This window comes from Babylonia areolata, chromosome 21 (genome assembly GCF_041734735.1).
Source record: "Babylonia areolata isolate BAREFJ2019XMU chromosome 21, ASM4173473v1, whole genome shotgun sequence".
NCBI classification, from domain to species: Eukaryota; Metazoa; Mollusca; class Gastropoda; order Neogastropoda; family Buccinidae; genus Babylonia; species Babylonia areolata.
In genome coordinates, this window is record NC_134896.1 from 32,222,659 (window position 1) to 32,235,702 (window position 13,044).

The window sequence follows — 13,044 nt, forward strand, 5'->3', positions numbered from 1 at the left end:
CTGAAACACACACGCGCGCACGCGCTCGTAGATTGAGAGAGCTGGAGAGGGGTGGGTGAGAGAGACGCAACGACATCTTATTGAATAAATTTATGTGTTCATTTCAAGCTCCGCCCCCCACGAATAAGTTGGATCGAAGAATAGAAAATTAGATTCTACATGCATTCACGCGTACATACATGCCAGCCCGCGGCACGCACGCACGAACGTACCGGCACGTACACGGTTACATACACGCTTGCACGTGCGCACAGAGCGACACACACGCACACACACACACACACACACACACACACACACACACTCGCGAGCATGTACAAAGAGGGGACACACACACACACACACACACACACACACACACACACACACACACCCGCGTGCAGAGAGAGAGAGAGAGAGAGCAGAGAGAGAGAGAGAATGTTCGTGTACAATATCACACAAACAAGGACCACATAGCCTACTCAACACACACACACACCCACACTTGGCACACAATAACAGCAGCACAGTCTTCAGTGTCGGCAGTGAGAGGAACAAGGTGGTCACCCAGTCCCCGCATGGTTCATCTCCGACAAAGGGCCGGCCAGGAAAGGAACCAGTGGTCACCTGTTTACACCACCTGGTCAACTGTCACACACACACACACACACAAAGGTACACTCACACAGACACGCACACAATTTCATAGACTCGAACACACACACACAAACGCACACGCACGCACACAAAGAACACTCACACAGACACACACACACATACACAGTCTCGGACACACACACACACACACACACACACACACACACACATTTGTATTAGTCGATCCCACAAGCAATTTAGGCACATGCATTCACATGTATCTTTGCAGCTGAACTCGCAAATACGGCTCCCACAATACAACCCACCCCACCCCCACGCGTGCACACACACACACGCACACACACGCACATGCACGCACACACATTCATACAACATACATGTACACACACACACGCCCATACGCACACACACTCAGGACACACAGAGAATTATTCTTTCTCTCCCGCTGTTCGTTTCAAGCGTCAGTTCACAGGTAGGCAAGCGTTCGGCACATAACATGTCTCCATCGGACTGGTCACATGCAGACATGCTCCGTCAGACAGTTTACATCACATGTACCGACGTCTAAGCCGAGATAATGTGGCCTGGATGGCCGCACGGGCGTTTGACCGAAACACAATGAGTCAATTTCATGCCTGAATTGCGGATGAATCTAAAGTATTCAAGTACTTCCGGTTGTCTTGATTTGCTCTCAGATCTGAAAAAAAAAAATACTGACAGCAGCCATGAATCGATTGCATCAGCTGAAGAAATTTCAGGAAAAAAAAATCAACAAAAATAACAACGGCAACTAAACACACTCACATACACACAAAACCGGTAGTGTACATTATCTGCACTGGTCTCTATTTTTGTTGCGTGAAGTGACAAATGCGTGCTGCAGTTCACGGCATTTGCTGCAAGAACAAAGCAGTTAGCCTAATCATGTGTTGCTTTCGTTGTTGTTGTTCAAAGGCAGTTCGGTATCTGTATGTTATCCAGATCTTAAGTAGAGCAGAATATGTCGTTTTCTTTTGATCAAATGTGGACAGATTCTTTTGTGCAACTCTCGATCACAGATCTAAATAACATCCTGACCTCCCGCGCCAAATCGGAGCAGGCTTGCTGAATGGATTTGCACTTTACACTGCAAGAACTTGAAGAAGTAATCAGGTCATACAGCTGCGCATTGCTTTCATTCATTGCCTTTGCCATTGGCACCTGCTTTAAAAAATAAAAAAGAGTTTTACCTGACTTTTGTTACTCTGTCTTTTCTTTCTTCCTCTTGTTATGAACGACCAAAACAAACCTTGATGAGGGTTATTAAAAAAAAAAAAATCACACATACACACACGCACACAGACACACACGCACGCATACACACACAGTCACACACTACGGTACACACACACACACACACACACACACACACACACAGAGCAACATAACTGATGTGGGGAAGGTTGGGGAGGGATTGAGAGGTGGGTTTGAAGCCTCGAACGAGCTGAAGATGCTATTTGACCTAAACATTCCATGGCAACTGCTTCAAGCACTGTAAGTGGTTGTTTTCCAATGCTACGATCGTTGTATTATTTTTCTTGTTAATATTATCGCATCATCATCATCATTATTATTATTGTTATTAATTTTGGGTGGTGCCACAGATTGCAACACTCCCTGTGTGATTGCTCGCTCTTAGCCTGACTAGACTGCTGGCGATAACAAGAGTGGTGTGTAGCGTGGGTGGCACCGTCTGTTGCTATCATTGTGAGTCACTAGAAGATGAAAGAGAGAGGAGTGAGATGGAAAAGTGATAGAGTGGCGAGGGTAAGGGGTTGGAGAAAGACGAGAGAAAGTGGGGAAAAGGGGTTGTGGGGGGTGGGGGCTTAATTGGAGAGGGAGAGAACCAGAGACAGAGAAAGAAAGGGTAAGGAATGGGGGTGGGGTGAAGGGGGAGGGGGGCGGTCAAACAGAAACAGAGACAGCGAGAGGGAGGGGCAGACTCTTATGAGGGTTGGGGCGAAGTTATTATGCGAACTGGAAAAATGAGAGATACATCAGAGAGAGGGACACACACACACACACACACACACACACACACACACACACACACACACACACACACACACAGAGTCACACCACATACTCTCTCTCACACACACACACACATACACACACACGCACATACTCGCACACACATACATACACACAGACGCACACACGCGCGCGCGTGCGCGCACATACACACGCACAAATACACACATCACTCTTTAACACTAACATATAAATACACAACACACACACACACACACACACACACACACACACACACATGGAAAAAGCACATACATGCATCACTTTGACTGTGCGTTGTCTGAAAGTGAAACATACCATGAGGAGCACTCACAATTCATAGACACTCCTCTTGTATTCCAAACCTTTTTTTGACACTTGTGCAATCACACTATATGCACCTGCACACACACAGACATACACCGCGCGCGCGCGCGCTTAACACACACACACAACACACAACACACACACACACACACACACAATCATTCACTCCCTCTCTCACTGTTGTCTCTTATCTGTTTAGTCTGTCTCCCCAGAAACAGTGTGTGTGTGCCGAGAAATACACAGTGCGCTATTTTTACCTCCCTGTTGAGGCCCTTTCAGTGACGCCTGTTCCCAACAGATTGCCGGTGGGCCTTCTGTTCAGGGTCCGTTTCAATGTTACAAAGTTAAAAATCATTCCGTTCATGATATGTGCGCACACACTCACACACGCTCGCACAGACAGACAGACAGACAGACAGACAGACAGACAGACAGACACACACACACACACACACACACACACACACACACACACACACACACACCAATAGAGGGGTGAGGGAGGCATGGAGATAGATTTATATTTGTTTATGTATGTGTGTACGTCTCTTTAAAGACAGAGCACACACTAACACTAACACTTACACACTAACACGCACACTAACACACACACACACACACACACACACACACACACGGACACACACCCACACTAACACCTCCCCACCCCCCTCCACACACACACCCAACCAACCAACACACACACACACACATACAAGCAAACATGGCGCTGCTATCGCACGTGCAAACCAGCCCTGGCACCTTCCAAAACAAGAGGCTGCAATCAGCAGCAACCTCTGCATGTCAGTCTTGGTGAGGGAGGGGCAGGTGTGGGTTCCTTGAGCGGTCTTTGTGGCGCTAAGTTTGCTTTGCGTTAAGAATGTTTCAACGCCTCTGGAACTGCAGTCGTTGAGTTTGGATCGTTAAGTTTGCGTTAGCAGCAGCCCACATAAGAAGAGTGCCACCCCCATCCCCTCCTATCCCCCATGTCAGCCTGTTCGGTCCTTGGCACCGTGCCAACGCGAGTCTGTCTCTTGTCTTGGGGGGAAATCTGGTATGGTAAACCACTGGCAGCAGAAGTGATCAAGTCGATAGAGAAACTCCGGTTCACCTGTGCTGACCAAAGAAGACAATTTTGGCTGGTTTCAGCCGCCGAACTCGCATTCAAAAGGCTGTGAGTTTAGTTAATAAACCTCAGGAACACGGAGAGAGTTTTAGAAACAACAACAACAACAACAACAAAAAACCTGAAGGCATTTTCGCTGTCCATCTCAATGTGTTGACGTGGTAGTGTTTGCAAAACACCATATATACAGCGTTTTTGGCGTTAAATGGCTTCTCCCCTCTTCCACCCCCTCTCTCAGTTTAGAAAGGACCTGACGTACGTAATTTCTGGCAAGAGAGGTTTTGTAGGGGGAGGACTAACTGCGACAGAGAATCAGTATTATGAAAGCACATACCCGTAGACATACACGATACAGTATCATCGCACATCAAACATCATGAAGTTTATAGTTATAAGCTTTCCTTTAATCTGTTCATGTGAAATCAGTTACTATAGACATCAGCTGCGCGGAAGTTATTCGGCTGACTTTTGTTCATTGTATCACACACACACACACACACACACACACACACACACACACACACACACACACACACATATATATATATATATATATATAGAGAGAGAGAGAGAGAGAGAGAGAGAGTTCCTGAGGATGCGAGTTAATGAATGAATAGATAAACAGATAAACTGGCAAACAGCCAGTAAATGAATAAATAATAATAATAATAATGATGATGATGATGATAATGAGTGATAATGATAATAATAATGATGATCATCATGATCACAGTGATGATGATGATAATGATAATAATAATGATAATGATAATAGTAATAATATTCCTGTAAGGGGATGATGAATGAATTAGTAAATAGGAAAAAAACAAAAACAAACAGAATTGATAGATACATAACTTAAATAAACACTAGATAAGCAAAGGAATCGTTGAGCGAGATGTGGGAAATGATGAAGGCCGGAAGGCAGGGAAGAACGAACAAACGAGCTGCCATGCACGTGCCAGTGTACATGTACTGACGTCATGCCATTTTGCAAACAGCCATGCACACACAGAAAGGGAGGGAGACAGACCGACAGAGCGAGTCCACTGGCCGGTCCGTGATCAATAAACCATCTGCTGCGATACCATCAAGCACCCGGCACCACTCCATCTACCCTTCTCCTCCGAGACACCCCACTCCGCCCTGTCCGTACTCGTCTCGTCTCTCCTCTCCACCCCCACCTCACCACCCGCCAACCCAACCTCCGCATCCATCACCGCACTCATGCGCTATTTACTGCGTGCCGCAGTCGATGAATAATGAAAAAATGGAACTCTTGTGCCTATCAGCAGTTTTACGGTCGTGGTAACCGTGAAAGCTGCTTTCCTCAGCGTTTTTTTGGTGTGTTTGTTGTTGTTGTTGTTTTAAATTTTTATGTATGAATTGCACTTCCTGTGGCTCACTAGAGTTATCGACCCTCCGTGTCACAGCGTTGGACCATGTTTGTTTCCCCTGAAGCAGATAACGCATTGATCGTATTCATGCTCAAGTGATGACTGACTTGATCGAAGCGGTGTGCGTACGTGTATATGATTCATGTGCATAACTACATTGGTTGTGTTATATGGTATGTGCATTATGATAGATGAAATAATGATGATGTGTTCGTGTTTGTTAATGTACTGTGCACGTGACAGATATCGTATCGGTACATTTACGTAGACTATATTTCTACATGTGTGCCGCGCGCTCCCCCCCCCCCCCCCCCCCCACACGCACGCACGCACGCACTCACGCACGCACACACACAGGTGCGGTACATAAAGACATAATATATGCACATACTGATTTACATACGCAAGTACACTCCCGCCGGCACGCACGCACGGATATATATATATATACGTATGCATATGTACTTAGGTTCACACAGACTGGCATAAACACACAAATACATACGCGTGCACATGCACTCACGCACACATACACACACTTCACACACATAAACCCTCTCTCTCTCTCTCTCATTCTCTCTCTCTCTCTCAGTCACACACACACACACACACACACACACACACACACACACCGTGACACACACACCGTGACACACACACACACACACACACACACACACACACACACCGTCACACACACACACACACACACACACACACACACACACACACACACACACGAGTTACCATAAGTCATTACAGAACAATTTCATCCTGAAAATTTGTGCACGGTCACGAAGCTCATGACAGGTAATCCCCAGGTCAGCGAGTACACCTGACTGGTGAGCCATGCAGTTGCAGTGTTCGATTTTCTTCTTCGACGTTCGTGGGCTGCAACGTTTACGTTCGCTGTTATGTATGAGTGGGCTTTTACCTGTATGACCCCGCCATATAGGCAGCCGTATTCCGTTTTTATGGGTGTCCATGCTGGGCATGGTTTTGTTGTTGTTGTTTTTTTGTTGTTGTTTTTTGTTGTTGTTTTTTGTTTCCATAACCTAACGAACGCAGATGTGGTTTACATGATATTTGATCTTCTGCGTGCGTGCGTACACACACTTACACACACACACACACACACACACACACACACACACACACACATACACACACGCACGCACGCACGCACGCACGCACGCACACACAAGAAGGGGATTCAGGCACTGGCAGGTCCGCACATAATTATGTTGATGTGGGAAAATTCTCCACTCCTAACCCACCAGGTGCTGCCGAAACCGGGGATCGAACTCAGGAAACCTCGGGCGAGAATCCAGTGCTCCAAACTGTTCTGTTCGGCCACCGCTCACCGTCGGTGATCGATATAATGTGGAGCACTATGTTAACGGGACTGAATCCTGGGGAGGAGAGGGGGAGGGGTGGGGGGAGATGGGGGGGGGGCGGGCGTTGCCTGGGGACAAACCGTATAATTGATTCCGCGATCGTTAGACCATGCCAGTCCATGTCATCGTCACCTGGCTGACTATTATTGATGTTGATTTTATCATCATCATCATCATCATCATCATCATCACCCCCACCCCAATCCCTCCTTCACCCCACTCCTACCCTCCCCGATCCTAACCCTCTCAACCACCACCCCGTCTCCCCGCCCCCTCCCAGATCTCATTTATTCCACGTCAGACCACGTTCTTGTCATCATCGTGTCACCTTGATGAAAAAATTATTATAAAATATATATATATATATATATATATATATATATATATATATATATATATATATATATATATATATATATATATCTGTATATCAAATATACATTCATGTTGATTTAGATGCCTCCTTCCGGGTCTATTCCCCCCTTCCACCCATAGCCTTTACGTATCATGTATCATTACAATGGGGGGAAAAATCAAAGAAACAAAAAAATGATGTTAAATGTTATCATAGGCTCTCCCTCCATCTCCCACATAACGTTTTCGTTTCCTGTATCATTACTTTGAAAGAAGACCCAAAAAATCCATATCTTGATGTTGAAATTATCAGAGGCTCCCACCATCCTCTCCCTCCCCTCCATACCCTTTGCACTTCCTGTATTATCACTACTGTTTAAAAAAAAAAATCGATAAAACAATCAGTTTGATGGATCATAATCACAATGACTTGGAGTGGAGAAATGACGAATCATGAGTAATTAGGTTAACGAGGCAATAAGATAAAATGTCAGCGCTCATCAGTAAACAAGCACGCGTACGCGCGCACAGACATACACGCGCACAGACATACACGCTCACACACGCACACACAGGTACAATCGCGCACGCACACACACGCGCACAGACATACACGCACACAGACATACACGCACACACACGCACACACAGGTACAATCGCGCACGCACACACATACATACATGTACAAACGCGCACCTACACACACACATACACATGCGCACGCACGCACGCACGCACACGCACCCACACACACACACACAACAACAACAACAAAGCAACAACCCCCATTCACGCCCCCTTCCGCACCAAGGCAAAGCAAGGCAAGGAGTTCATTTCGTGTGTCCCCTGGGGGCATTGAAACATTACATACGTTCATCCTTTACACATATCCAATAAATACAAAAAGAGTGATGTCGAAAACAAGAAGTAGGCTCATTCGTTCAATCACTAAAAAAACACATTGACAAGTACTATTTCACTCATAATACAAACAAACAAACAAACAAAAAACAACAAAAATCAATTTTTAAAAAATCGTATCAATTGACAAAACGTTAATAAAAAGAGCTACGTATAGCAGAAACCAAGGATTTAAGTTTTAATAGTATTCTTTTGTTGTTGTTGTTTCTTCAGAAAATAATAGGTGGAATTTAAAGGAGTTTGGGCGGATTTTATAATACCCAGATAAACATTTTTGTTTGATGCTTTCACCCCATTTCCTCTCTGGTCTCAGTCGCAACGGGCATCAACAGCACAGCCGCCACCTCGACTACTGATATACATAGTATACACGCAGTGGAAGTTTATTGTCTCACCACCCGGGGTGTTCATGGTCACATCACACCCACCCATGACACGCACCTGTGGTCAGGACATGACAGCTGGTCGGAGAGCTCTGTGAAGTTCCAACCCGTGGTTTATGTTGGGGGGAGGGGGGGGTTGTTGCTGTTAGTAGTAGGACACGAGTTAAGTCCCTTCGTGTATTTCTCCGTGTGTGCAGTTCAGGTGTTTCCTTCGCCGTCTCTGTCTCTCTTCCTGCCCGTCTCTGTCTTTTGTTTGTCTCTGTCTTTTGTTTGTCTCTGTCTGTCTGTCTCTCTATTTCTCTCTTCATTTATTCATGTTTTCATTGTTAAAATTTTTATTTAGTATTGTGAAGTGTAGACCCTGTTCAGGGCGGGACTGGATGTAAAAAAGCACACCAGTGCCTATTATCCTCGAAATAAAGAATTTGTCTTGTCTTCTCTCTCTCTCTCTCTCCCCATCTCTCTCTCTCTCTCTCTCTCTCTCTCTCTCTCCCACCCCCCCCCCCCCCCTCTCTCTCTCTCTGGGCCAAAACAATAGCACGTCCTTCAGTCGAGCTCCCCTTCCCTATCTATGTTTCTTTCTTTCTCAGTGGTCACCCACTCCCGCCTCCTCCCCTGTCTGTCTTGCTCTGTGTGTGCCTCTGTCCGCCTGCCTCCCTGTCTGTCTGTCAATCTGTCTGACTTGTCTCTGTCTCTCTCTGTTTCTCTCTCACTCACTCACTCACATACACACTTTCTGTCTGTGTGTGTGTGTGTGTGTGTGTGTGTGTGTGTGTGTGTGTGTGTGCTGTCTGTCTGTCTGTCTCCATCTGTCTCGGTCTCGCTCTCTCTCTCTCTCTCTCGCTCGCTCGCTCGCTCGCTCTTTGTGTCTGCCCCCCTTCCGCCTTCTCTCACTTTTTTCTTTTGTCCACCTCCCCTCACCGTGCAGACATGTGCTGTGTCTCTCCCGTCCATCCATCTCACCTCACCTCATCCCCCTCCCTCCCCCACCTCATTCCTCGGCCCCTCCCCGCCCCTCAGACAGTCCTTTTCTTTCTCTCACCCCCCGCCCCTCCCTTTTCTGTCTTATCGATCGGTGTCGGCGGGCAGAAAGGGAGGTATATATATATATTGATCCCCCAAAAACCGGGTTGACAGAAACGTCCCGCCACGATTAGATCATCACCAAAGAACTGCTGTCTTCAGGGTCGATGGTTCGACCACTCCCTCTGTCACTCACTTCTCCCTCCCCCATCCACCACGCTTTTTGCACACGTCAACCCCCTCCCACCCCCCATCCCCCACCCTCCTTGGCCCCTGACCCCCACCCCGTCACACACACATACACACAGACAAAACAACAACAACCCCACTCTCATAATTATGGCATCTCTCACTTGCGTTTCTATCACTGACGCATGCACACACACACATATATACAGACGCGCGCGCGCAAACACACACATCCTAACACGTACACACACACACACACACACACACACACACACACACACGCCACAGAGTTCGAGATCGAGAGACTAGACAGACGGTCAAACAGAGAGATTGATTTGTCCTCTAACGGTGTGGCGGTGTGACATGTCCTTGACCTTGAGTGGCATGTCCGTGGTTCCCTGTCTGTGATGTGATGTAGTGTTGGATTGGTCGGCTGAGCGACTGGGCCGTGCGGTCTGTATCGATCATCCCGTCTCTACCACACCATACCACGACCACAGAGAGATTTTGAGAAAGACTGGTCGAGAGAGAGGGAGAGAGAAAGAGAGGGACGGGGGTAGAGAGAGGGATAGAAAGAGCAGGGGACAGAGAGTGGGGGGACATAGAGAGGGAGGGAGGAAGAGAAAGAGAGGGAGAGAGAGAGAGAACGAGAGACCGAGAGGGAAGGGGGTGGGAAGAGAGAGAGAGATTGTGTGCTGATTCCATTACTCTTTTCCATTGCTGTCTCCAATGTCTTCCTTAAATTTCCCCCCGTTTTCGGACATTTCATTTTCTCTCCCTGTTTTGTTCATTTTCCAATATCCCGGCCCCTCCCTTCCCCCCCACCCCCAACCTGGGCCCCAGAAAGTCTTCCCCTCCCCACCCCCTATTTTTTTTCGCATTCCAGCTTGTATGAACATGACAAGCTTGCTACGCTACTGTTATGTTGACGATTTTTCTTTTCTCTTTTGTTATTAATTGGTAATATGATTTTATTCAATTATGACTGAATTGCAGAATAAATAAAGACACGAACAAATGATGACCAATGATGTCATGAATAAACAAAGTGTATGTGGAGTGATGGCCTAGAGGTAACGCGTCCGCATAGGAAGCGAGAGAATCTGAGCGCGCTGGTTCGAATCACGGCACAGCCCCCGAAATTTTCTCCCCCTCCACTAGACCTTGAGTGGTGGTCTGGACGCTAGTCATTCGGATGAGACGATAAACCGAGGTCCCGTGTGCAGCATGCACTTAGCGCACGTAAAAGAACCCACGGCAACAAAAGGGTTGTTCCTGGCAAAATTCTGTAGAAAAATCCACTTCGAAAGGAAAAACAAATAAAACTGCACACAGGAAAAAATACAAAAAAATGGGTGGCGCTGTAGTATGGCGACGCGCTCTCCCTGGGGAGAGCAGCCCGAATTTCACACACAGAGATCTGTTGTGATAAAAAGAAATACAAATACAAATACAAACAACGATGCATGGACTTGCACTTGCACGGTGTCTCTAACGGCTAGGTCATCCTGTTCCTTATGAGAAAGAAGAGCAAGAGTGGGCAGTACGCTTCAACTCTGTACCGCTGAGTTGTTTTTTTGCGGCGTACCTTCTTCGCTCCACCGTTGTCAGTGCTGGTCAGTCGTGCTGTTTCCACTTAACGCCATGCAGTGGGTGTCGATTAGGGACACGGTAGTCGTGAACATGCATGATTGAGCTCGATCTTCATTCGCAGTGAACCGAAAAGGTTTATGTTTGGTCGAGTTTTGTTTTTCATCTGTATTGCTGTGCTGTTTCATCTCTTCCTCTTCGTCCCGCAGTGTCTGCCCCGCCCTCCCTCTAACACCACCACCAACACACGCCCACACATACAGAGAGGCACTCACACACGCACACAGTCACACACACATGCTTGCACACACACACACACACACACACACACACACACACACGTGCGCATGTTCGAGCCTGCACACATATGTACACACAAACACACGCGCAAACACAGGGACAGACTCAAACAAACACGCGCTCGCGCACACACACACACACACACATACTCACATGCTTGTACACACACACACACACACACACACACACACACACACACACACACACACACACGCATGCTCCAGCCTGCACACATACACACACGCGCGCGCGCACACACTAACACACACACACACACACACCCGCTCGCACGCAGGCTCGAGCCTACGCGCGCGCGCGCGCGCGCGCACACACACACACACACACACACACACACACACACACACATACCACAGTCTCATCGCTTGAGGCACACTTATCATACGTAACAAGTGGCTTTCATCTTCAATGTGCTTCAGGCATTTAACAGGCTTATTTCGTGCTGGGAAAAAGTCAATGTGAGTGGAGGCGTGTGTGTGTGTATATATGTGTGTGCGTGTGTGTTTGCGCGCGCGCTCGCGTGTGTGTGTGTGTGTGCGTGCGCGCGCGCGTGCGCGCGCGTGTGTGTTTGTGTGTGTATGTGTGTGAGTGTGTGTGTGTGTGTGCGCGCGCGCGAAGACGTAACTCATATATGAGGACATATATGAGACAACAGCCATTAAAATTTCGTGTGTGCGTAAGTGCGTGTGTGTGTGCGTGCACATGTGTGCGTGTGTACGTATGCGGTGTATGTGTAAAGGGTCGATGACACCCCCTCAGGTGAAGCGTGGGAAGGAGGGTGAGGACAGCAAGGACTGCCACGTCTTTTTTTTTTTCCCAGCGGTCATATCACCCCATACATCGCTCCTCGCATTCCACACGGAAGGGGTGGCATTGCACGTCAGCCCGGTGTCAACTCACACACACACACACACACAATAGCCAGCCATTCTGCATGCCCAGCAAGGTCTTCACTGAACGTTCACAAAAGCGCACGCACACAACTGAGTTTGAACTGCAGTCATCGATTTGATGTAAGCTTTGGTTCAGTTGGGAGTGTGTAGTTTTTTGTTGTTCAGTTGGCTCTTCAGCCCTTGTCAAGGCTGTCGTGTGTTGGAGGCGGACACACGCGGTGACAGTCCACCCAGCCCCCAGGACAAGCAGTGACCGAGGAGAACAAGGGGAGTGAGATCGTGCCGGCAAAGCTGTGTGAGTGTGTGTGTCACCTCCCTGTCGCAGCACTGTTGTACGTGACACGTTTTAGCAACGCTGTAGCACATTCCAACAGCGTTGAAAGTACATTCCGACTGGAAACACTCGTTGCACGGCGGACTGGTAGGCTCAATCTTTCTCATCATTCAGTTGGAGTTGCCTTCTCTCTTTTCATTCA

At 47.5% G+C, this 13,044-nt stretch overlaps 1 protein-coding gene across 1 annotated transcript in view; it reads left to right on the forward strand.

Moving 5' to 3' along the window:
* Positions 1-13,044, forward strand: part of LOC143295891 (calpain-9-like) — a 106,023-nt gene that overhangs the window by 1,639 nt on the left and 91,340 nt on the right.